Source organism: Podarcis erhardii (assembly GCF_964252035.2).
Source record: "Podarcis erhardii genome assembly, chromosome: 1".
NCBI lineage: Eukaryota > Metazoa > Chordata > Lepidosauria > Squamata > Lacertidae > Podarcis > Podarcis erhardii.
This window is the reverse complement of record NC_138497.1, coordinates 130605478-130631368: the sequence shown is the minus strand read 5'-3', so window position 1 is coordinate 130631368 and position 25891 is coordinate 130605478.

The following is a 25891-nucleotide window of genomic DNA, read 5'->3' as shown; positions in this document are numbered from 1 at the left end:
GCAGCCCCCCCAGAAGGCTTCTCACCGCTGAGCTAGAGTGAGGATTTTGTTCAGAGTATATACCATTTGGGGGGGCAGGGTGCAGTTGGTTTAAATCTTGTTAGTGGGACAGTTTGTACTAAATACTTGGTCCCGGACTTTTACAGACTCCTTGGAGAGTCAAAGACCTTACAGTCCCTGCATTCTTACGCTGAAGGCAGAGGAGATTTCAGATCAATAATAATAATAATAATTTATTATTTATACCCCGCCCATCTGGCTGGGCCTCCCCAGCCACTCTGGGCGGCTTCCATAGAAAGCAAAAATACAGTAAAATATCACACGTTAAAAACTACTGAAGATCTACTGAACACAACTGCTCCTTTGCTCCCAAGTGCCTTTTGTATGTGCCATCCAAAGCCTTTTCTCTGTCAATGGAGTCTGGTTATTTCACTGAGTGAGCCATTAGGCCAGGGAGTAAGGAAATTACTTCTTTGTCTCCCATTCCAAGGCCAGAGTAGAAAGGGGAAATGAATGCTATAGCCGTTTTTCATCAGACGGGATTGATTTCACATCCTTCAGCTATTTATCTGCTTTTCCAAAAAAAGAGTAGTATCTGTGGATTGGGCAGATGGAGGGGAAAAAATGCCTCTCCTCTGCTGTTTTCTGTACAAATTTGGTTTTGGTCACTGTCATCCATTTGCCACCGGCTGATTGCTTGGATTAATTTCTGGAATGAATACTTCCCCTTGCATTACCAACGTATGTGACAAATAACTAATCTGGCTCATCAAAATGCATTAGGATGCAACGTTCCAGCTCGCAGAGGACATTCTGAATGCTGCAACTTGATAGATACAGAGAGGCTACTCATGAAGAACTATCCATGTCTGGATAAATGTACATATGAAACCAAGAGGGGCTGGGGGTGTGTGCAGAGAGAGAATATGTGCGAAGATATCCTCTTGCTTGCTTTCTGTGGTGAGAAATGTAACAAGCCTTTTCTTTTCAGTTCTAAAACACTACAGATAGCGTTTGAGCAATCACCCTTACAAAATGCACATTTGGAAGACAGGTATTGCATGAATATTTACTATTTTAGACTGTGTACGAACTCATGTTCACTCCGCATCCAGCTGCTCTCGCTGCTGGTTTGGGAGATGATGCACGTACATTGTTAAGACACAACCCACAAATTCCTTATGAAACACTGCGTTTTGTTCTGCCTCCTGGTTTGTTCTTCTTTCATGATTTGCTCTTCGGTCCCAACCTCTGGTTTGTTCCATGGCTCTTGGTTTGTGAAATATACTCAGAGTCAAGAGTGGATTTCATGCTCTTTATTCAGCTCATAGTGGTGAGGAGGAATGGAAGTCCTCTCAAAGTATCTGCTTTATATACATTATTTACACAATGGGCTGCACGATTGACTAATTCTGGAATTCTCCTGTAGGCCAATCTGGTTGTGGATTCACTTCTATCTGGAGCTGGATTGGGTGGCTCCTGCAGACCAATCATACTGCTGCATTGTTCTAGGACCAATCAGACTGCTGCATTCTGAATCCTATTGTTCTAGGACCAATCAGACTGCTGCATTTTGGATCCTATTGTTCTAGGACCAATCAGACTGCTGCATTTTGGATCCTATTCAACTCAGTACATAACAGTTTGCCTCAGTCTGCTGCCAGTGACTCAGCCGTAACACCCCCAGACAAGCGGCTGGACAATTGTGTGCTCCCCAAGAATAGAGAAGTTGGTCATTCACCATTATTCAATCATGAAACGGAAGAGTTGAAACACATCTGGTAACAGTACCCTGAACTCTGCGTAAAAGTTGCCAACTTATCAAGTGCAATTTGTGCCTTCAAGAACAGCTGACTGCCCAAACGTTAGCAGGTGATAATGGTTATCTTCGCATTGTGAGAAGCTTCAGCTGTGATTTGTGCAGAGCCAACAGCTTTTAACGGCAAATAGAAGGGGAAGAAATGGAGGCAGTGAGAGATTTTACTTTCTTGGGCTCCATGATCACTGCAGATGGTGACAGCAGCCACGATATTAAAAGACGCCTGCTTCTTGGGCGAAAAGCAATGACAAACCTAGACAGCATCTTAAAAAGTAGAGACATCACCTTGCCAACAAAGGTCCGTATAGTAAAAGCTATGGTTTTCCCAGTAGTGATGTATGGAAGTGAGAGCTGGACCATTAAGAAGGCTGATCGCCAAAGAATTGATGCTTTTGAATTATGGTCCTGGAGGAGACTCTTGAGAGTCCTATGGATTGCAAGAAGATCAAACCTTTCCATTCTTAAGGAAGTCAGCCCTGAGTGCTCACTGGAAGGACAGATCCTGAAGCTGAGGCTCCAATACTTTGGCCACCTCATGAGAAGAGAAGACTCCTTGGAAAAGACCCTGATGTTGGGAAAGATGGAGGGCACAAGGAGAAGGGGACGACAGAGGACGAGATGGTTGGATAGTGTTCTCGACGCTACCAGCATGAGTTTGACCAAACTGCGGGAGGCAGTGGAAGACAGGAGTGCCTGGTGTGCTCTGGTTCATGGGGTCACGAAGAGCCGGACACAACTAAACGACTAAACAACAACAAATTTTCATCGAAGAAATGTTGAAGGGCATAAACTCAGGCGACTGACTTCAAGGGTCATTGTCAGTCAGCTGGCAACTCTATTGTTTCTCTCTTTTTTTTACATGTTAAAAATGAGAGTGCTGTTCATCTGCACACAGAAGCAATTCTGACAGACCCTCCAAGTGTTCTATTTTCCAGGAACAGTCCCAGATTTCAGAAGCCACCCCGGTTTCTGATTTGATCCTGGAATGTCCAGCTTTTCATTAGGAGGGACGGGGTTGACACTGTGGTGTAAATCACTGAGCCTAGGGCTTGCTGATTGGAAGGTCGGCAGTTCGAATCCCCACACCGGGGTGAGCTCCCGTTGTTCAGTCCCTGCTCCTGCCAACCTAGCAGTTCAAAAGCACATCAAAGTGCAAGTAGATAAATAGGTACCGCTCTGGTGGGAAGGTAAATGGCATTTCCGTGCGCTGCTCTGGTTTCGCCAGTAGCGGCTTAGTCATGCTGCCCACATGACCTTGAAAAACTGTCTGCGGACAAACGTCAGCTCCCTCGGCCAGTAAAGAGAGATGAGCGCCGCAACCACAGAGTCCGTGACTGGACTTAACTGTCAGGGGTCCTTTACCTTTACCTTTTTATTTTCATTGGAGAAATGTTGGAGGGTATGGAATAGGACATCCCTAGGGGTTTTTTTCCAGCCAGAACTCAGTTCTGGCACCTGTCAGGTGGGTGCCATTGCTATCCCAAGAAAATAAAGGATGTGTTTATGGTGAGTTCCAGCACCTTTTTCTGGAAAAATAGCACTGGACATGCTAGTTTTCATCAGAGACCTGTTGGAGGGAATGGAATAGGATGTCCCTATTTTAAACTGAGAAATATTCTGGAGTTCTCTCCATGGCATCTTTATTGGTTTCAGAGGTGCAAACCCAAGTCACAAAGGCTGACTGCAGTCTCAGTGCCTTTTGAATTGGATCTTTAACACTTCACTCGAGTTCTGTGTTATAAATCAAGCACTGCTAGGAGTTGTTTCTTTCTGTCTTCCAGTGTATTTCATTTAAATAAATCAAAATTGGTGTCACAAGAGAATTTTTTTATTCTGGAAGTGTGGCCCAGAGAACAAAGGTTTGTGGACCACTGTGTATGAGAAAGACTCTCCTCCCTGAAAGAGAGGGGAGTGGTTGTGGGCAGGAGCCCGAACACTGCTCCTAGCAGGGGGCGTTGCCCCCTGCCTCCAGCTCACCTGGCTGGCGCTCATGCCCCCCCCCCGGTGGCCGTCCAACCAGGTGCCATGGGGGGGGGTGTCCAGCAGCCTTTATGCGGCAGCGCCAGCCTTTCTCCAGCCTCATTTCTCTTCGTCGTCCTGTGCGAGACTTCTGGATTAGACCAGTGGCCTATTTTAATCCAGCATCCAGCCAACCAGACACCCACAGTTTAATAATAATAATAATAATAATAATAATAATAATAATAATAATAAATTAATAAATCATTTTATTTATACCCTGCCCATCTGGCTGGGTTTCCCCAGCCACTCTAGGCAGCTCCCAGCATAATATTAAAAACACGATAAAACATCAAACATTTAAAACTTCCCTAAACAGGGCTGCCTTCAGATGTCTTGTAAAAGTCAGATGGTTGTCAGATAGGACATTCTACAGGGCAGGTGCCACTACCGAGAAGGCCCTCTGCCTGGTTCCCTGTAACTTCGCTTCTCACAGCGAGGGAACTGCCAGAAGGCCTCAGAGCTGGACCTCAGTGTCTGGGCTGAATGATAGGGGTAAGGGGTAGAGACGCTCCTTCAGGTATATTGGGCTGTGGACGTTTAGGGCTTTAAAGGTCAGCAACCAACACTTTGAATTGTGCTCGGAAATAAGGGCAACACACCTTCCTTCCTGCTGAGGCGGCTGCGTATGGCCAAGAGTTGAGCGGGAGGAAGCCGTGGTGTCAGTGGGGAGGCTGCCCAGGCCAGCAGCATGGGCTCTGTGCCCCACAGACCCCTGGCCAAGGCAGAAGACGACGACACTGCCAAAGACGAGGTGGTGCAGGGGGTCCTTTCGGGAGAGGGGGGTCCTTTGGGGAGGAGGGTGCTTTTGGGAGAGGGTGGGTCTGGCCACCCACAAGGTCTGAGGGACAGTGGACCAGCCCCCTCCTGAAAAAGACCCCTGCCTTATGGAGTGTGGAGGTAACAGCTGGGCTGGTGGAATCTTGGTATGGGTGTGCTGGCCTCATTTTGTGTTTTGTCTGATGTCACAGAGCATACAGGACCAGCGTGACATCATTGTTGTGTGCTTGTCCGTTGCCTCCGTGCCCAGATGGTGTGTGGGTGCCATTGCTGTCACCATCTCCGTGACTGCTTGTTCCAGGAACACTGTAGGTGTGTCTTCTTGTTTCTCCATGGGTTTTGTATTTTCTATTTTTGAGTTTTCCTTCCCTTATTTAATTTTAATCAATTAATTTTTTAAAATTTATAAAATGCCCTCCATTTATTCCAGGGACATTCTAGAGGAAATATCCACATGCCATCTTTCCTTTTAAAATTCCAGGCCAATGTACCTGTAATGGTTGTAAGGGGGTTACTTGTGCGTAAGTTGCCTTCAGTTTTAGTTATATTGCCTGGCCAACCATGCTTTGGCTGACAGCTCACACTCCGTGGCCGGTCAGTCACTTGCAGAATCCGTCAGTGGGCGTTTCTTGAACCTCTTCCAGCATAAGAGCTGTTTGACGCCAAGTCTCCTCCTACTTTCCCTGCGCGGAACTCGTCTGCGCAAGTAAGTGGAAGGCAGGGGCGTGTCAGTGCTCTCTCCACTAGTCTCTGGTGAAGGGTCTTGGAGACCTGTCTCCAATTCCTCCATCTCCCTCTCTTCTCTACTGGTGTTACGCTGAATTCCTTCCCCCCTGCTGGTCCCCTCTCCGGCATCGCTCTGGAGCCCTGCCTCCGCCTCTCGCTCTGATGTCAGTTCCCTGACATCACCTGATCTATTAAGGCAGCAAGAAATTAAAACCATAGGGTTTAGTTCCTTCCTCCCCTATATGAACAGCGCAGGGTTGTCAGTCAATCTGCAGGCATAGAGGGGGCATCTATCTTGATAACCACCATAAGAGGGTGGTGAAGCCTGATATTTGAATTGTGGAATGAGGGTCTCAGTTTGCTTGAGGTTTAGGTGCGTTTTGTGTAACAGTTAAATCATTCCTTGCTGATTCTAGAGCTTGATTCTAGAGCATGCTTAGTCTAATGGCAAATCCTGCCACAATGTCAAGGAGAAAGCACCATATTCTAAATCCCCTTTGGAATTTTGTACACAAATGAGTTCAGAAAGGGTAAAGAAATGCATGTGATGTGATATGGAACCATCAATAATAAATGGATTTACTTGTGAAAATGTCTGCTTATTGAAGTAAATAAAATGAAGTACAGGTAGAAGCTAGATCCATTTTGTGCTTGTGTGTGGTTCAAGGCACAGAGATGAAGGTTCTCTCTAAATTGTTTCAAAGTAAACGAGGCAGTTTAATGCTCTGGATTCCGCAGAGATCCGAACAGCTGAGGTTGCTCTTAGAGACAAAACTCCCAGGCAATCTGGATGGAAGGGTGTAAGTTCTGAAATGGCAAGAAGTAGGTTATTCTGAAGTCTATAATGTTACTAGCAAGCAAAATCAAAACACGAAACCTTCGTCTTCAACCCAGTGCTCGTGACAAATATAACAACCACGTTCCAAACCAAACGTTATTGAAATGATTCATTTTGGTTCCTACAAAATGGCAATGCCTGGGATTGCCAACTGGCAAGAGGAGTTGGGGAATCAACGCTGCTGGCTTGCTCTTGTGCAACGCAATGTGTAGCCAGCAGCAGGCGATGGCTCATCTCCATGCCATCAAAAGCTTCACCTGCTGGTTTCTGCACATCTAGCTGCTGTTAAAAGTACAAGTGCAGCGGCCGGTTTGAAAGTTGGCAACTCCACTGCCACCGATCAATGCTTTTTGTACCGAAATCTGCATCTGTGAACCATTGATATGGTTACTGGGTCTTCTGGAAGCTTGTTGGTGAGAGCCCACTGTGACCTTAGATGCCCTTTCTCCATCTTCACCCAAGTAGTCTTGGTACTGGGGCTATTCCTGTTTCACATTTCAGGATCTCTGGAAGCCCCTGGGACACACGAGAATGTAAAGGCTGATCAACATTGTTGTTTATTTGCATACTACTTCAATGTCTGAATTGGTTTACAAAATATAAAAGCCAAATACACAAAACCAGATTAAAACCCGTGATTAAAATACGTAATAGAACAGTATCAGAAACGGTGAGATGGATTGAGAAGGTAGGATATGATATTTATTAATTGCCCTTCCTCTTACTCACTTGAGCAAGATCAGCGTCTAGTTTATCAGAGCTAAAAGTATACCTTCCTTTGCAGCAATAACACCAAAACTTGGGACAAAGCTGTGTTCGCTTTCTATAATTATCCAGGATGGCTTGAGCAGACTGGATCTCCCCTTTCTTTTATCCCTCTAAACAAAATAACACAAAAATCTGTAATGTAAGAATATAAAAGTATTATTTACTTACATAAAGTTGCTGACTTGATTCAGGCAGAAAATAGCAGTGAAGCAAGTTAAGTAAAAACTCCTTCTAGATTGCAAAATACATGGTTTAGTAGATCAAAGATGGCACCTGGACTCAGGAGCGCACCGACTCTGCCTCCTGGCTGAATGACGAGAAGGAAACGGTTCCTCAGGTGGGAGGAAGTAATAAGGATTATCTTCCTGTTGTTGCTCTTCTTGCCTGGAGAAGCAGAGGATGTGATCTCACAGAGTACCCTCTAGGAATTTACAGGGAAATCCATGTGTCTTAACCCTTTGCTCACCTAGCAAACAGAGAATTTAATATATTTGACTGCAGCAGTGTTTTCCCACAATAAAAGCAGTACAATGTTAACAAAACCAATGTTGGCCAGATCCTGGTCAAGGGATCAGGTGCAACGGTTGTGGAAATAGGTGCATCTTCAAGAGGTGGCAGAATGCCAGTGGTTATGGTGTTTCTTCAGTTTCAACAAAGAGGGCATTCTACATGATCACAAGTCAATAGTTATTGGTCACAGCCAAGGCTAATTGGGTTATGTTCACTGATTTTACAGGGCAATAGAGGAGAAGCTGGCCTTTCAGGTAACCTGGTCCTGAGTAGTTTAGGGTTCTTGTCTGCTGCTACTTTCATTGCTCAAGCAGAACATAGCCAAAAAAGAAGGATGCATTCAACAAGTCCTGCTGATGTATTCCATTGCATGCTTTAGTATTTATCGCCGAAAGCTTCCTTCTAGAGAGATAGGTGCCAAGTCATTTTTAGTTGCATACTGACGATGCAATCTGACAACCCTGAAGTAATTGTAGACTCCTGTGATTATATTGTCACTACTTGGAAGACTCTAAATAATCCTGACACATTTTTTTTTTTCAACTGATTGATTGCTAGCAATGATGTAATTTGTTCTAGCGGCAAGTCAGATTATTAAGAAACTGTCTCATCTGTTGTGTGGTTAATAGAGTATTGGAAGATTGTTGTAAATAGCTGCTCTGCTATGTCTAAATTATAAGGGAACATCCCAGAAAGGGCAAAATGGGCATAAGTTCATGTTCACCTGTTGGAATCCCCTACTCACGTTGTAGTTCTGGTTGAAATGCAGGGATCTGGAGAAAAGGTAAGCCAACAAATGAACAATCAAAAGGTTCGTTGGGAGTTTTTGCTTAATTTCCTGTAATTCCAAAGTTTCATCAAAACTCAGTTGACAACAAATCTCTCTGATTTCATGGTGGTTCCATCATCACTATTGTTGCTTTTTCTCCCACAATACAACATTGCACACTAAAAACCTCCCTAAACAGGGCTGCCTTCAGATATCTTGTAAAAGTCAGATAGTTGTTTATTTCCTTGACATCTGGTGGGAGGATGTTCTACAGGGCAGGCGCCACTACCAAGAAAGCCCTCTGCCTGTTTCCCTGTAACCTCAGCTCTCACAATAAAGGAACCACCAGAAGGCCCTTGGAGCTGGACCTCAGTATCCGGGCTGAACGATGGAGGTAGAGATGCTCCTTCAGGTACACAGGGCCAAAGCCATTTAGGGCTTTAAAGGCCAGCACCAGCACTTTGAATTGTGCTCGGAAACGTACTGGGAGCCAGGGAAGATCCTTTAGGACCGGTGTTATATGGTCCCTAGCTGCCGCATTGTGCATTGGTTCTCATTTCTGAGTCACTTTCAAATATTGGTGGACTCCAACCATAGCTGTCAACCGTCCCTTATTTGGCGGAAAACCCCCTTATCCCAGCGCCGTTTCCCACTGCTGTCCCTTATTGATGATGTTCCTTAAATTTCCCAGGTTTCAAAGGAAGCAGCTCCTCTCCCTTCCTCCCTCCTGCCGGCCAGGGAGGAGGGAGGCTCCAACTGTGTTGCTTGGCTGCGTTGCTCACCCAATAAGGAGTCTAAGAACGACTGGGGGGTGGAGCTTGCATGCCTTGTGCCGATCAAATCGGCCGCGTTGCCTGGGGACTCGCCTTTGCTCAGCGCTTCCCAGTGGAGAGGTGACAGTGGTTTCCCTCGCTGCATCCCCTTTGCCGGTTTGCTGTGCTGTGGGAACCAGCGCTTGAGGCTTCGTTTGGCTGCTGGCTGGGCTTTCTGCCTTTGGCTTGGAGGGGCTCAGAAGTTGAACATACCTGTACTTGGAATCGGATGGATGCGTCATCGACGGCCCACTCACCCTTGCCAGGGAAAAGGTCTGTCTGGAGAGAGGGCGCATGGTGGTGGAAAAGGAAAGGAGCTGGTTGAGTACAATGGCGGGTGGCGATCTCGTGGGGGGGGGGGATTTTGGATTTGCTTTGGAGGCTCCTTTGATTGATTGTTATGGGGGAAAGGAAAGGAGCTGGTTGAGTAAAATCCCTTATTTTGGCTGCTGATCCCTTATTTTCGAGGCTGCTGGTCCCTTATTTTCAAATCTGTAAGTTGACAGCTATGACTCCAACCATCCCTATAGCCACTATGGCCAACAGTCAGGGGTAGGTGGTGTTTTAAGTCCTCCATTCCTGCTTTAGAACTGCAGAACATTATATATACATATATCTGCCCAAATGTGACCATTGACTGGAATTTCACCAAGCCTGGAGTGTCAGAACTGCAGCAGCAGAAGGCGAAGCTGAGAGTGGCTGGGAGCAGGTGTCTGGCGGTACTAGCCGCTCTTGGAGCTCGTTCCCTGACATTTAGGAACATCATGGCTGCACATTTCTGTGCCAAGAGCTGGGGGCTGCTATAGCATGGGACATTCGCTGGGACATTTGTTAGCCCACCCACCTAGCGAAGAAAATGGGAACGCGGCACATTAAGAGGGCGGGTTTGTTGTTTTGTTGTGGCTGCTGGACAGCAGGTTTGTTTTGCAGCAGAACATGGATTCGTGGAGGGATAGAATTGTCTCCAAAAGGAAAAGAAGAAGAAGAAGAAAAACCCTTTATGGCCGCATCACGCTTGGAAGCATTACTGGGCAAACAGGTGGGATGAAAAATCTCAAGGCAGATGAAGGAGAAAAATTTCAAAGCTCCCAGATAAAGATGTGCAGATTTAAAAGATGGACAGCATTCGCACAAAACCTGGCAAGCGGCGGGTGCTTTCACAAGGCAGTCTAAGAACGCCTTTATGCTCCTGCGGTATTGCAGCATTTAACACAGGAAAGCGGTCCTTTTTAATTTAAATGAGACCCTAAGAAAATACCCCACTCTTGAGACATTCTATAAAGGTTTAATGAATTGGGGGATTCTCCCCCTGTGCTTCTGAGGTGAGGGAGTGTTAGAGATTAACTTTATCAGTTATGAAATACCATTTTTACCATAGATTAAAAAAAACTTGCATCCACACTTCCTCCCTAGGAAGATAGAAAGGTGTCTTATACTGAGTCAGACTATCCAGGATTGTAATGTCTCCCCTAGATGGTGAGGGACTCCGGGGGAAGCTGTACCTCTGCGCAGGAAATAGTGTTCTCCTAGCAAAAGGGACGCGGGTGGCGCTGTGGGTTAAACCACAGAGTCTAGGACTTGCCGATCAGAAGGTTAGCGGTTCGAATCCCCGTGACGGGGTGAGCTCCCGTTGCTCGGTCCCTGCTCCTGCCAACCTAGCAGTTTGAAAGCACGTCAAAGTGCAAGTAGATAAATAGGTACCACTCCGGCGGGAAGGTAAACGGCATTTCCGTGCACTGCTCTGCTTCGCCAGAAGCGGCTTTGTCATGCTGGCCATATGACCCGGAAGCTGTATGCCGGCTCCCTTGGCCAATAAAGCGGGATGAGCGCCGCAACCCCAGAGTCGGTCACGACTGGACCTAATGGTCAGGGGTACCTTTACCTTTACCTTAGCAACCCTTAACATGCCACAATTCCCAGGATTCTTTAGGGGAAGCCCGGCCTGTTAAAGTGATACGATAGCGCTTTCAATTTATAGCACAGATGGGACCACTGCAGTGATGTCCTCTGGAGGAAGGGCCATGTCACGCATGCCAGTGTCCATCATTTTAACAAAAGACGGGAAGACCAGCTAATTTTCTGCCAGGCATTTGTTGAACCTGAGTTGCTTCCCTAGGTTCAGCACAGCTCCAAACACTTCATCGCAACCAGTTAAACAGCATCGCCATGAACCTTGTGGTCCACCTGAGATCCAGGCTGTAGCTGTAGGTCCTGCTTCTCAAGCACCTAAGTTAGCACTCCACCCTTGCCTAGTGTAAAGGTAAAGGTAAAGGGACCCCTGACCATTAGGTCCAGTTGTGGCTAGACTCTGGGGTTGTGGCGCTCATCTCGCTTTATTGGCCGAGGGAGCCGGCATACAGCTTCCGGGTCATGTGGCCAGCATGACTAAGCCGCTTCTGGTGAACCAGAGCAGCGCATGGAAACGCCGTTTACCTTCCCGCCGGAGCGGTACCTGTTTATCTACTTGCACTTTGACGTGCTTTCGAACTGCTAGGTTGGCAGGAGCAGGGACTGAGCAACGGGAGCTCACCCCGTCACGGGGATTCAAACCGCTGACCTTCTGATCGGCAAGCCCTAGGCTCTGTGGTTTAACCCACAGCTCCACCCGCGTCCCTCTTGCCTAGTGTAGTAATGGGTAATCACAAGAGTTAAGCATTGTCTCTGGTAATTTTGGCCTGGAGCAAAGAGAGCTCGCCCTTTCTTTTCCCTATGCAGTTGTAAAAATAGATTCTTGTTCCGGGCCTAAAAAGTGAGTAAGCCTGCTTCATATTAAAGAAGAACTTAACAACTAAGCTGCCTTCTTCCTCATGGTCTCTTGGCCAAGGAGAGGTGGCATGGCTGGGGCAGGTGTTCCTCTCCGATTGTGGTCCTCTCATTTCCAGTTTTGAGCCCCTTTCTTCAGCCCCTTCTGTTTCTTACATCCCATCTCAAGCCTTCTCCTCATGCCCCTAGCTCTGCTTATGAGGATCTACCCACGAAGAGGCCACAGAACACTGGCTGCCTCTACCCACAAGACAGCTTCTAACCAAGATGCGGGTTGGCGTATGGATTCCTGTCTGCCGTTCAGCTAATATGTGGCAGTTGGGACCTGCATGCATCTGGGGTCAACCCCCACTTTGAGCAGCAGTTGGGGACATCTGTAGTGGCTTAATGGCGGACCCTCCAGGTGTCTTTATTTTCCAGGGATAGTCACGGATTTACAGAAGCCATCCCTGTTTCTGATTTGATCCCTGAATGTCCCATTTTCCCATAGGACGTCCCTATTTTCATCGGAGAAACGCTAGATGGTATGGAGTAACCCCCGAGCCAAGGAGATAAGTACCTATACAACCTTTAGAAGACATCTGAAGGCAGCCCTGTATAGTTTTATTATGCTTTTATGTATGTTGGAAGCTGCCCAGAGTGGCTGGGGCAGCCATGTCAGATGGTATTATGATTATGATTGTTGCTGTCGTTACAGAATAGGATGTATCATTTTCAAGGCGCTAAATATACAGTGGTACCTCAGGTTACATACTCTTCAGGTTACAGATGCTTCAGGTTACAGATGCTTCAGGTTACAGACTCCGCTAACCCAGAAATAGTGCTTCAGGTTAAGAACTTTGCTTCAGGATGAGAACAGAACTTGTGCTCCGGCGGCACAGCAGCAGAAGGCCCCATTAGCTAAAGTGGTGCTTCAGGTTAAGAACAGTTTCAGGTTAAGTACGGACCTCCGGAACGAATGAAGTACTTAACCCGAGGTACCACTGTAAGCTGAGCAGAGGCTCTTGGGAAGAGAGCTCTGCTCATACGCTTTTTAGAGGTACCGTTTTACTATTCCTTAGGCCTAAGCAACTCAGTTTCAGGATAACAAGAGGATCTCGCTTTGTTCCGTCTCCAGTTGACAGGTGGAGAGCTGGGGCTAACAGCTGTCCGTCATACTCAGAGATGACATTTATCCATGAATGCTCATCATTCAGGCATTAGCACATTGGCCTTGGGAGCCATTCTCCAGGTCTGCACTTACAGGTGGGAACTTGCTTCATATTTTGATGGCATTCAAACAACACCGGAACAATCTGTGATGCTTGGCCCAAAGGGAGTTAGCCTGGCTTTCTGGAAATGTCATTTCTTGGTTCACAAAAACCTGTACACTGTCATGGATGGAGAATGTAGGCTTCAACCTTCTTGGTGCTACATTAGAGCCCTTAGAAAAAAACACACACAGCAGCAGCAGAAATGGAGACTGCTAAGCATTCAGTCAGAAGGCTAATCAAAAGTTTCCCCACTCTAAATAACTTGTGAACCACATAGCTCTGTTGACTCTTGTGTTTGACGGGCTACCTGCGCTGCAGTCAGGCTACAATTTATATGAGGGGGAATCAAATCATCAGCTAAAATCAACCAGTCCTGATTGTCTGACTCTTGAGAACTATGGTTTAGGAAGGCAACGGATAGAAAGCTGCCTTGCACTGAGCCACTCATCCTGATTATTGAGTTGTTGTATTTTAAATGCATTATACACCGTCTCTTGAACATTGGTTGGCAAGACGGTAGGAAGGTGCTTTATACTGAACTAGGGCTTGGGCAATATCTGGGTTTCAACATTGCGATGTATCGCCAGCTAAACACTGTGATATACTGACCTATTACAATGTATGAAACAAGGATGAAGCTATGTAGAGGTATTGACCAGCTTCACGGTTTCGCCCACATTGTGATTTTTTGCCTAGCATGCTCATACACACATCAAGATTTTGCCAGGTCAAAAATTGTGAAACCAATATCACAATATGGACTTCAAACTGGTTCTGGACGAGATATTGATATATTGCCCAGCCCCAAACTAAACCAGACTAATGGTGAATCTAGTTCAGTGTTATCTGCCCCAACTAGCTGTGCCGTTCTTGGTTTCAGAGTGTGTTCTTCCCTACTTCTGCCAAGAGATTCCAAGTACTGCACCTTGGACCTTTTTTGGAAGGTGAACCATGGGTCTGCACTGCTGAGCCGCAGGCCTTCCCAATACAATAAGTGTTGTATAAATATTTTAATAAATATATATATATACATTTGCATTAACCTCCCTCCCTCTGTGGTGCTGATAGCTGGGTAGCTTTCTGTGATGCCCCAAATCTGGGGCGAGATACAGATGCTGATAACATTTGCATGAGACCCAAAGGAAGGAAGGCCTTATTGTAGGTGGAGAGGTCTTTGTACCCACCACGGACCCTATGATCAGCAGGTGGTGCCTTGTTCCTGTTGCTGGGGACTGCCTAGGTTGGTGTGAACCCATGGCAGGGCCTTTTCAGTGGTAGCTCCCTGCTTGTGGGATGCCCAACCTATTGAGGTGTGCCTGTGTGTCTCCTTAACTGAGGAGAAACCTTAAAGCTTTCCTCTTTACCCAGGCATTTGATGGCTGAAAGACATTGTTCCTAGCAACCCTGAGATCACTGGTTGAGAGAATGAGTTTTTGTTTTGTTTTGTTTAGAATGCATATAGGGGCCACCCACTGCCCTCCCATCCGAACCTACCTCACAGGGTTGTTGTAAGGATAAAACAGGGCAGAGGAGAACCACAGATGCCACCTTGAGCTGGGATAGAAATGCAATCAATAAATACATAAACAATCAAACAAACATATAGAATGCATATATATATAAAATGAATGTGTTTGCTGTCCGGGGCTGCTTTGGGAGGAAGGGTGGACTATGAATAATAACAAATGCTCAGTGCCAGATTTACGTATAAGCTATAGCTTAAGTCCTCACTCTCTTGCCCCCCCCAAAAAAAATTAAAGGAAAAACCTACATACAGCAACAGTGTTTTGTGTTGTGTAGGCTCCTATGATGTAAGCCTGCTAGCCTGCTCCCTAAAATATCACTGGTTTGTTCATTTCTATATATAGGGTGCCTACATTCTGCATGGACTGGTTGCATAGGAACATGTGCAAATGGCTTTAGATACCTATCAAGTCTGTAAATTACCATAGAGCATATATTCAACACAAAAAACAGCAACAATTTGTTGTTGGCAAAGGACAGCTGCACATATAAAGGGCCCCATTAGCTTCAGCAGCTTAGGGCCTCATCAAACCTAAATCCGGCCCTGTAAACGATGATAATCTTCTGCTAGCTTGTAGCAGACAGAATTTGGGTGTGGTTTTCTCAATGGTCAGTCACTGTCGGGGGCTGGACTGCGTAGGAATGGTGGGAGTCACCCCCCTTCTCCTAACCTTCCCAAGGGCAGGAGGACAGTATTGATTTAGAACAGCGGTTTGCAGAGGGGCATAGTCCAGAGGGGAAAAGCTGGGAAATACTGGGTGAGGAACAGCTAGAAGAGGAAACACCAGGAGAGAGAGAGAGAGAGAGAGAGAGAGAGAGAGCGCAGATTCAGTGTCCTTCGACAGCATTCCTGACCCCCCCCCCTTCGCCTAAGACTAGACGGGCTCTGGGATAGGGTTACAAGACATCCCCAGTTTCCGGGGACAGCCCCCAGATTTGCAGATCTGTCCCCGGACAAATTCCATCCCTGGAACGTCCCCAGATTTGCAAATCTGTTCCTGGGAAATGTGGCAGTGGCAGCCTCAGCAGCCTGGAGCCAGCCTGTTACTACCAGCCAACTGCAGTACCAGGCTGGCCCCTCCTGGGCAACGGCCACCCACCCGTGACTCCCGAGCCTCCCCTGATCTGTCAAAACAAACGGGGAAGGAGATCAGGGAAGGCTTGGGAGTCACGGGCAGGCAGCGTGCAGTTGCCCAGGTTTTTTAAATAAAAACTCTGCACATTTATATTTCAGAAGGTGAAAAAGAAGGGCTTTGCAATACAATATGCATGTGTGTTTGGGCCCAGGGTCTTTTGCCTCACCATCCCCACTACTGACTCCCTGTTGCTACTCAGCTAACAAAAAAGTGTCCCCGGATTCATTGAAAAAAATCTGGTAACCATACTCTGGGAGTGATATAATAGAGAACGCTGTGGCAACCAGCTCAGATTACCCGACCTAGGAGTGACATAGATTACTGGGGACAGAGAGGGTGAGCCTTTACTGGGAACAACGCCTTTTTTAGAGAGAGATGCATTCCTTTGCCTCTCACTGTGATTGTTAAAGAAACTAACTGGTAAGAATGCTCCTTTTCATTTGATTTGTTTATTCACTGCCACCGGGGGAGGGATTTCCTGAAGCCTGACAGTCACCCATAGGTGACCGGGTGCACTCCCACGCAAATTTCTTCCTCCCTTCCTTCACCAAACCTTTATTTGGCATTCCAAATATTTGTTGTTTAGTCGTGTCCGACTCTTCGTGACCCCATGGACCAGAGCATGCCAGGCACTTCTGTCTTCCACTGCCTCCCACAGTTTGGTCAAACTCATGCTGGTAGCTTCGAGAACACTATCCAACCATCTCGTCCTCTGTTGTCCCCTTCTCCTTCTGCCCTCCATCTTTCCCAACATCAGGGTCTTTTCCAGGGAGTCTTCTCTTCTCATGAGGTGGCTAAAGTATTGGAGCCTCAGCTTCAGGATCTGTCCTCCCAGTGAGCACTCAGGGCTGATTTCCTTCAAAATGGATAGGTTTGATCTTCTTGCAGTCCATGGGACTCTCAAGAGTCTCCTCCAGCACCATAATTCAAAAGCATCAATTCTTCAGCGATCAGCCTTCTATATTCCAAATATAGGCCACCATAAAACATCCAGATTTAAAAAATTAAGATCTATACAAAAAACAGCCATGTAAAATATGTAACGAGGATTTTCATTGGAGTTTCTTCCTGCTGAATAGGGATGCTATCAGCTGTTGCAGAGAGAAAAAATGGAGACACTATGAAGTTTGACGCAGACATCAGTGGAAAGCAGCCTAGAAAGACCGGGGGAATCATACATTTCCATGGTCGTATCTGGTTTCAGAAGTGGGATTTTATCTATTCGTGCATTTATTTTTAAATGAGAAGATTAGTGAAAAGGAAGAGGAAAGGGCAAAACCCTTCAGGAAGCTGTCAGACTGCCGGAACCCGCTCTTAAGGAAGAATCACGTAGATATTTGTCTCTTTTTAATCTTGTGGTGTTTAAGGAAAGCAGAATGGCAATAGGATTAAAGGGCGGAGCGAAAGGGACCATACATGGATACATGTACACACATTGCAGGGGTTGGGCCTGGTGTCCCTTCAAACTCTATAATTCTATGGTATGAGGAGAATTGTGGGGGGAGGAAGAGCATAAAAAAAATTAGAAAGGAAAAAAGGCAAGAGCTGAAACCTAATGTCTAATGACAATGCGTGAAACACCTTGAAGAACAAATGGCTAAAGTTAGAACAATTCACAACTAAAGCATGTATTTAAATCCACCTGGACCAGAACATTAGTGAGAGAGGCAACGGGACATTTAAGAACAAAGGAGTAAAAGTGGAATTGAAGGAAGACAGAGGAACTAACACATTGCTTGGGTTTCTTGGGCAGCCCAACTCCCTTTAATTGGCAAGGCCCGTGCTAAGAGTCCCACCTCCAGTCTGCTGCACTGCCAAATCGCACATCTCCCTTAACGTCTTTCTTCCTTTCCTTTCCTTTCCTTTCCTTTCTAAAAAGCATCTTATGGAAATTTGTAGCTTTTGCATTAGGCAGATCATTAATAAATTGGACTGTAACAGACTCCAGCTGCAAGCCTGCTGAATAAGCTGGATGCAACATTCAGGTAATTGGCAAACGAGCCACCTGTCGCCTTTCTTCGCGGCACCAGAAGCCTGAATTGCTTCTACCTGGGGTGCGATTCTACTCAAGGAGAAAATGGGGTTCTTTTAATTAAATTAGCCTTTCCTTCCACATCATCCTCGGCTTTTCTACTCCTTTTCTCTTTTCAGAAGGCGGAATTATTCGCTGGGATTTATAGACACAATGGCGGCAGCTTGTCATGCTGCAAAACACCCTGATTAATACGCGTGTGTTGCTTGGGGGAAAGATTTATTTGCAACCAGAGTTCTGAAACTGCCTTGGCTATATGCTCCCCCCCCCCCTTCTAGATGTGCGTCTTAATTGTAGCCACCAGATATTCTCCCACATCGACTTCCTCCGGCGCAGAGCAATGTCCTCCAGTCCTGAGGGGTTTGTCATCAGAGCTGGTAAACACGAAAAGCAGCGTTCATTTTCTGGCAGCGAGAGCCATGACTGGGTGCTCAGCACACTGTCACTGGTTGGCAAGGCAGTGTGGGTGCTCTGGGTGGGGCATGAAGAATGCCCCTGCTCAGTCTTGAAATTGTGCACTCCCTACATGTGAGTAAAGCATAAATAAGGCACACATTATCTGCCACCCAATCCTATGCAAAGCATATAACAAATCTAATCCTCCCTTCCGCTGCCCGCTGTAACTTTGTAGAAATCCTTCTACCTTTTCCCCAGAGTCTTCACTGACAGCTGGCAGATGCAGAAATAAGGAAAGAACCGCCCTCCCTCGCCCCAGTTGATCACAAAGTCAGAGCTGGAATAGACATACCAAGGTGCTGATAAAACCATCGAAAGTTTCTGTATTTTGCTGCCACATGGTGGAAGAATGGAGAATTTTTCTCTCTCTCTTAAAAGATGTCAACAGCTTCCTTAACCAAGAATATACATATAGCAATAATAGGCGTTTGGGGATAGGTGTGTTTTTGTGTGTGCCATCTTTAAAGCCTCAAAAAAGGGGGCGGCAAATATTGGTTTATAAATTGATTACGTTATTGATTATAATCTTTGGTAAATGATTTCTTTATAAACTCTGTTGACTGTGCTTAAGATGCTGATCAATCTAAGCATGGCAAGTTTCTCTCGCATATTCAAGAGGGCATGCTTCTTCCTGGATGGAATGCTCTAAAAACAAAACAAAGCCCTGTTTGTTTTCATATGCATATATATATATATGCAGATTTTGTAAATTGGTTAATAGGCTTAATTGACTAAGGTTTTAGTTGCATTCTCCCTTTGTTGTTGTTGTTGTTGTTGTTGTTTAGTCGTTTAGTCGTGTCCGACTCTTCGTGACCCCATGGACCAGAGCACACCAGGCCCTCCTGTCTTCCCCTGCCTCCCGCAGTTTGGTCAAACTCATGCTGGTAGCTTCGAGAACACTGTCCAACCATCTCGTCCTCTGTCGTCCCCTTCTCCTTCTGCCCTCCATCTTTCCCAACATCAGGGTCTTTTCTTCTCTTCTCATGAGGTGGCCAAAGTATTGGAGTCTCAGCTTCTCTCCTTCCAGTGAGCACTCAGGGCTGATTTCCTTCAGAATGGAGAGGTTTGATCTTCTTGCAGTCCATGGGACTCTCAAGAGTCTCCTCCCGCACCAGAATTCAAAAGCATCAATTCTTTGGCGATCAGCCTTCTTTATGGTCCTGCTCTCACTTCCATACATCACTACTGGGAAAACCATAGCTTTAACTATAAAACTTTGTTGGCAAGGTGATGTCTCTGCTTTTTAAGATGCTGTCTAGGTTTGTCACTGCTTTTCTCCCAAGAAGCAGGTGTCTTTTAATTTCATGGCTGCTGTCACCATCTGCAGTGATCATGGAGCCCAAGAAAGTAAAATCTCTCACTGCCTCCATTTCTTCCCCTTCTATTTGTCAGGAGGTGATGGGACCAGTGGCCATGATCTTCGTTTTTTTGATGTTGAGCTTCAGACCATATTTTGTGCTCTCCTCTTTCACCCTCATTAAAAGGTTCTTTAATTCCTCCTCACTTTCTGCCATCAAGGTTGTGTCATCTGCATATCTGAAGTTGTTGATATTTCTTCCGGCAATCTTAATTCTGGCTTGGGATTCATCCAGTCCAGGCTTTCGCAACTTGGGATCAAGTCCTATTGAGCTCAGTGATGCTTACCCTCGAACCATAGAATTGTAGCATTGGAAGGGACCCTAAGGATCATCTAGTCCAACCCCCCGCAAAGCAGGAATATGTGGCTGTCCCAAACAGGGATCGAACCTGCAACCTTGGCATTTGCCTGCACCACGTTCTAGCCAACTGAGCTATCCAGTCCCTTCTGGCTAGACGTGACCAGCACAGCCCGATAAGAACCTGATTTCATGACAGCTTGCTGCTTACTGGAAGGTGGGAAAAAGATCTGGAGAAAAGCACAGCCTTGATAGCTTTTGTTTATTATGCCATTTTCAGGAGTGCAAGTAAAATGTTGTCACGCTCCTGTTTCACCAAGTGTTTCTGAAGAAGGTGCTTCAAACCGCTCTGTTCGAGTGTATCCCAAGCAGCCTATGAATAGAGGCTCTTGTTGCAGTGGTTGCTATTAGCAAGCCCTTGTTCTAAAGTGAATAGCACAGTAAATAATACTTGATGAGCTGTGAAACACACACAAAAGGGTAGGATCACCAGTTAAAATAGCCCTGAGCCATTTTTAATTGCCTATTGTCTTGTTGCTGTTTTTATTATCATCCTGAAAACTGTACCCTTTTATGCTATGGGCCAGAGAACAGGAACACCATTATTATTATTATTATTATTATTATTATTATTATTATTATCTGCTTTAAAATCAGTCTACATAAAAGCAAGGCACTAAATAAAAGGCAGCAAAAAAGCAAAGCAAGTCTGCAACACATGTAGAATTGTAGAGTTGCAAGGGACACCCCCTCCAGTCCTCTAGTCCAACCCCCTGCCCACAGCTTGAACCAGCAACCTTGAAAGTGTCTGTGGGAGGGGGTGGGGAAAGGAATCCATATTTTGATTTTACTTAAAATATGGCCCAGGTGATATTTGTGTATGTGCGCACTAACTTTTGAGACCACTTAAAAGTTCCTTGTCTGAACTGGGAGATCCATTAATGGCTCAGAATATGAGTTGGGCTCAAGATGTGGTCGGCGCCTTTCCTTGGCCATGAACTCACCGAGACAGAATGATAGGAGGAGGAATCTATTGAAGTTGGCCAAATAATAAAGGGCTCTCTCGATAGACAAAGCAACCAGGAGTCAAGGTGCCGCGAGACTCTCTGTTGGTTTTCCCCCAACACGGACTAAGACGGCTGTCCTTCTGGAAATGATTAATGGCTGACAAGCTCTGGGAGCAACAGGAGGGAGATGTGAATTGGCGCATAGGACACAGTGTTGGGCAGAAGGATGCTATGCTCATCTTCTGTTCCCATCATCACTTTAAACGCTGGCCTTTCAATGGGACGATTCCAACAGATTCCACATGGAAAACACTTACGTCCCTGTGGAGATGGCAGTATTGAATCGGTGGCGCATGACCTTCTGGCTTGCACTCTGTAGAAAGACTTGAGGAATGAGGCTGTCACCCCTCTTTTATTGTCCATTCCGGGTTGCCCTGCCACTGCCACAGTGTCCTTTCTCTTGGCAGATCAAGATGAGCAGGTGACAGCAAAGGTTGCAAGGTTTTTAGCTGGGGCAATCAGAATAAGATCAACGGCATGGCAGAAGTGGGAGGCCCCATTAGCAAAAGTGGTGCTTCAGGTTAAGAACAGTTTCAGGTTGAGAACGGACCTCCAGAACGAATTAAGTACTTAACCTGAGGTACCACTGTATTTGACTATTGAGTCAAAACCCTAAAATGTATTTTATATAATTGACTTTTTATGTCTATTTGTACAGTGGTACCTCGGGTTAAGCACTTAATTTGTGTACATCCAGTGGTTTTTTTCCTTTAAAAAAATTTGGGCCCCCAAGAGAGTGAGGCACTAAGCTATAGCTTGTTTAGCTTATACGTAAATCTGGCACTGGGGGTAACGTAGACTCAACTTGTGACGAGCATTTATCTCTTGAATGAAACCAGTTTCCCAAGAAGCACTTTTCAGGGGCAAAGACATGTGCGAAGGATCTAGGCTGTGTGCAGACTGCGGAGAAGAAACCAAGGACACCATCTGCATCAATTCTAGAATAAAATGTTGCGTGTCGGCAGCCTAAGCGTCCCAAGCATTAGAGTTTGTGGAGGTCAGAAGTGGTGGTTGCCTTACTCTGTTATCCACCGTATCGCAAGAAGCTGCGGACAAATTCCTCCCCAAGATGTTTCTCGTAGATCCTGCCTCCTCATTAGCAGACAACATCTGTTTCTTACCGTAATTAGCTCACAGTTCAGTAGGTATCTTCAGTTTCTTACACCTGTACTTACAATCAACACAGAAATTTCAGAAGCATGCCTTGTCTCCTTCTGCCCCTACTTTTGCAATTACTTCAATATTATTTATTGAATTTATATTCAGCTGCCCTATACCCAGAGGTCTCAGGGCGGTTCACAGAAAAGATCGACATAAAAACCGCAATATATATCATCGGAATAGAAACAGCAATGAAACTAACATCACTTGTATTTTCCAACTGTTTTTCCAACAAAGGGGAACTCAGCCTTATTGGAACACCCCTTCCTTTGTTTTGATTTAGGGGTGCTTTTTTTATATATATATAAAAGAATAAATAAATACATATCTGGATCTTGAAATTCAAACGCACTTCCAGTTTGCAAGTTAAAGCAAAAAAATAATACCCGTTTCCCGAAAGACTGAAGAGGAATTCTTAATACGCTCAACCCAAGCCATCCTGAGTTGGGCCATAAATTTTTATTTCATGCCACCTGCACGACGGTGCTGAAAGAAATGGGGGAAGTAGATTAGGGAGGGAGGGGGGAGCCGCGGGAAGAGAATAGCAGCTGGCTCTGCTGATGAAGCATTATAACTGGGCTCTTTGGACTGGAAGGGTGTGAGGTCTGGGGTCTTTTCCTGCCAGGTTTGTTCCGGGCGGGAGGGGATACATAATTACACCGTCTCGCTCAGCCATTAGTGTCAAGACTCATTAGGAACCCCATCCACTCAGCGGCTGTGACAGTAGGTACAGGCAAAGGCTCCCACACAGGAGGGGAAAAGCCAGCCAAAGACTCTCCAGGCAGTTTTTAGGTGGGAGCTGGTGGGAGGCAGCAATTGAGGAATTCCCGTCTGGATAATTAGAGCCAGCGGGGCATCGGATTGGCCCAGGCAGGGCTTTCATTCTCCCCCCTTGTTGTTTTAGTGGGATTGGCAGGTGCTGCTGTCTTCTGAGGGTGAGGTGATGCGCCCGTGTCATCGTTCAGAATGAGAAATGATCGTCAATTTGCCGCCATGCTCCTGGGGTGAGCCGAGCAGGCCGGCTCTGATTACGGTGGTTATTAGGGCCTTGTTAGCGCACAAGAGCGAGCTTGCTGGAGGCAGTTGGCTCGGGGAGAGGGCGGGGTTCCTGCAGCAGCAGATTGCAAGCTGGAAATTTGGAACGGAGGAAGTTTATTAATGAAAGGAGCTTAAAACATTACATGCTCCCTAGGTAGGGATCCATTTATTACGTGAAGAACAGAAGCAAATGGACTAGAAGGATTATGCAGGGTGTAAAAAACGGCAGCTTATTAGTTTCCCTTAAAGAAAAATTGCAGCCGTTTGTTTTGGCGAAGTCTAATATTCAGGAAACAAATGCAAAGCATTTGAGTTTTGACACCCTGCTTATTGCTTATTATGTTAGCTTAGAAGATGCCTTAGTAGTTAGGAGAGGATTTATTCCAACCATTATATCAGTTTGAAGATTTAGGGCTGGATTCACAAGTTACTGCAGTTGCTAGAAATTATCACCTTGGCTGTTCCCTTTTTCTGACACTTTTTAGGTGGATGGAATCCATGCAGGATGTGGGACGAACACACAGCAGAATCTGAGTTTCTTATCTTCAGTGTATGTGGAATTTGTGGCCGAATTCTTCAAAACTTCCATCCTTCCACCATCCATCCATGTGTCTAGACATTACTGTTGTGTTCCACAATGCTTGTTGGCAACTGGATGTTTTGCTTGGGGTGAGGATTCATGTTATGCCTGATCCTGACCCCTTTGTTATGGCCTTGAGCACGAGCCATTCTTCTATTTCCTTCCCCAGTATCTGTTGCTTTTGCTTTTCAGTGTCTTTCCTTCTTTCTCTTATGGTTGCCAAAAGGTTGCTATTCTACAAAAGCTGAATTATTTGGGATCAGCTGCAGATTGAACAAATTGATTCATAAGAACAGGATTCATTTTCCTAATAGGGGTGCAGTCTGTAGTTGACTGATTAAAACCACTGATTAAAAATGTTTCGTCATGGATTAAAAACGGGAGGTGACTTTTACTAGTTGCCCCCCTCCCCATCTGCTGAAATATGAAGCAGATTTCCATCATGGGGGGACACCAGGGGAGCATCCCACTGCTCTTTCCCTAAAGCCATGACCTTTTGTCATGTGCACATTTATTTAATGTTCAGTCTCTCTGTGTCTCTCTCTGTGTGTGAACAGGAAGTGGCTCCATTGCTCATCCCAGGGGTGGGTAACCTGTGGCCCTTCTTAAGTTGTTAGACTCCAACTTCCATCAGCCCCAGACAAGATACCCAATGACCTAGGATGATGGGAGTTGTAGTTCAGCCACATCTGGAGCTCCAGAGTTTCCCCATCCCTGGTTTATCCAGTGCCCAGCATCACAGAAATAAATATGAAGGCTTCCTCTATCTTTTTCTTTTGTTTAAAGGTGTTTCTCTTCCCTCCCAATGGGAGGGAAATAACATTGATGGCAGAAAGTGAGGAGGAATTAAAGAACCTTTTAATGAGGGTGAAAGAGGAGGGCGCAAAATATGGTCTGAAGCTCAACATCAAAAAACAACAACGAAGATCATGGCCACTGGGCCCATCACCTCCTGGCAAATAGAAGGGGAAGAAATGGAGGCAGTGAGAGATTTTACTTTCTTGGGCTCCATGATCACTGCAGATGGTGACAGCAGCCACGAAATTAAAAGACGCCTGCTTCTTGGGAGAAAAGCAATGACAAACCTAGACAGCATCTTAAAAAGCAGAGGCATCACCTTGCTAACAAAGGTCCGTATAGTTAAAGCTATGGTTTTCCCATTAGTGATGTATGGAAGTGAGAGCTGGACCATAAAGAAGGCTGATTGCTGAAGAATTGATGCTTTTGAATTATGGTGCTGGAAGAGACTCTTGAGAGTCCCATGGACTGCAAGAAGATCAAACCTCTCCATTCTTAAGGAAATCGGCCCCGAGTGCTCACTGGAAGGACAGATCCTGAAGCTGAGGCTTCAATACTTTGGCCACCTCATGAGAAGGGAAGACTCCCTGGAAAAGACCCTGATGTTGGGAAAGATGGAGGGCACAAGGAGAAGGGGACGACAGAGGACGAGATGGCTGGACAGTGTTCTAAAAGATACCAGCATGAGTTTGACCAAACTGTGGGAGGCAGTGGAAGACAGGAGTGCCTGGCGTGCTCTGGACCGTGGGGTCATGAAGAGTCGGACACAACTAAACGACTAAACAACAACAACCATTTATGTCAGTTCTGGGCCTGGTGCAAATTTATCAGGTTGCCCATGACTAATCCAAGCCTCCCCCAGCATGTTTCTGAACCTTCACAACATCCCCACTTTTTCGGGCCCTACCTACATTGGAAGTCTACTTTGATAAGATAAGACTACGGCTGCAGGAAAATGTAGCTTTGGACCTGCCTTTCTGAGGTCAGCGCTCTCTCTCTTTCACCCTTGACAGGGAGATTGCACGTACCCTGTAACCACTGAGATGTCCTTCCAGGACCAGAGTTTTGCAGACTTCATCTGTTAACCAATCAATGAATTGCAAATAAGAGGAATTAACTAAGGCTGCAATCCTATGCACGTTTACCTTGGAGAACTTACGTATAAACAGACCTGTGGTCTAAACTCCTTCCTAAGCTTGCAAGTTACCATATTTTTTGCTCTATAAGACTCACTTGTTCCCTCCTAAAAAATAAGGGGAAATGTGTGTGCGTCTTATGGAGCGAATGCAGGCTGCACAGCTATCCCAGAAGCCAGAGCAGCAAGAGGGATTGCTGCTTTCACTACGCAGCGATCCCTCTTGCTGTTCTGGCTTCTGAGATTCAGAAT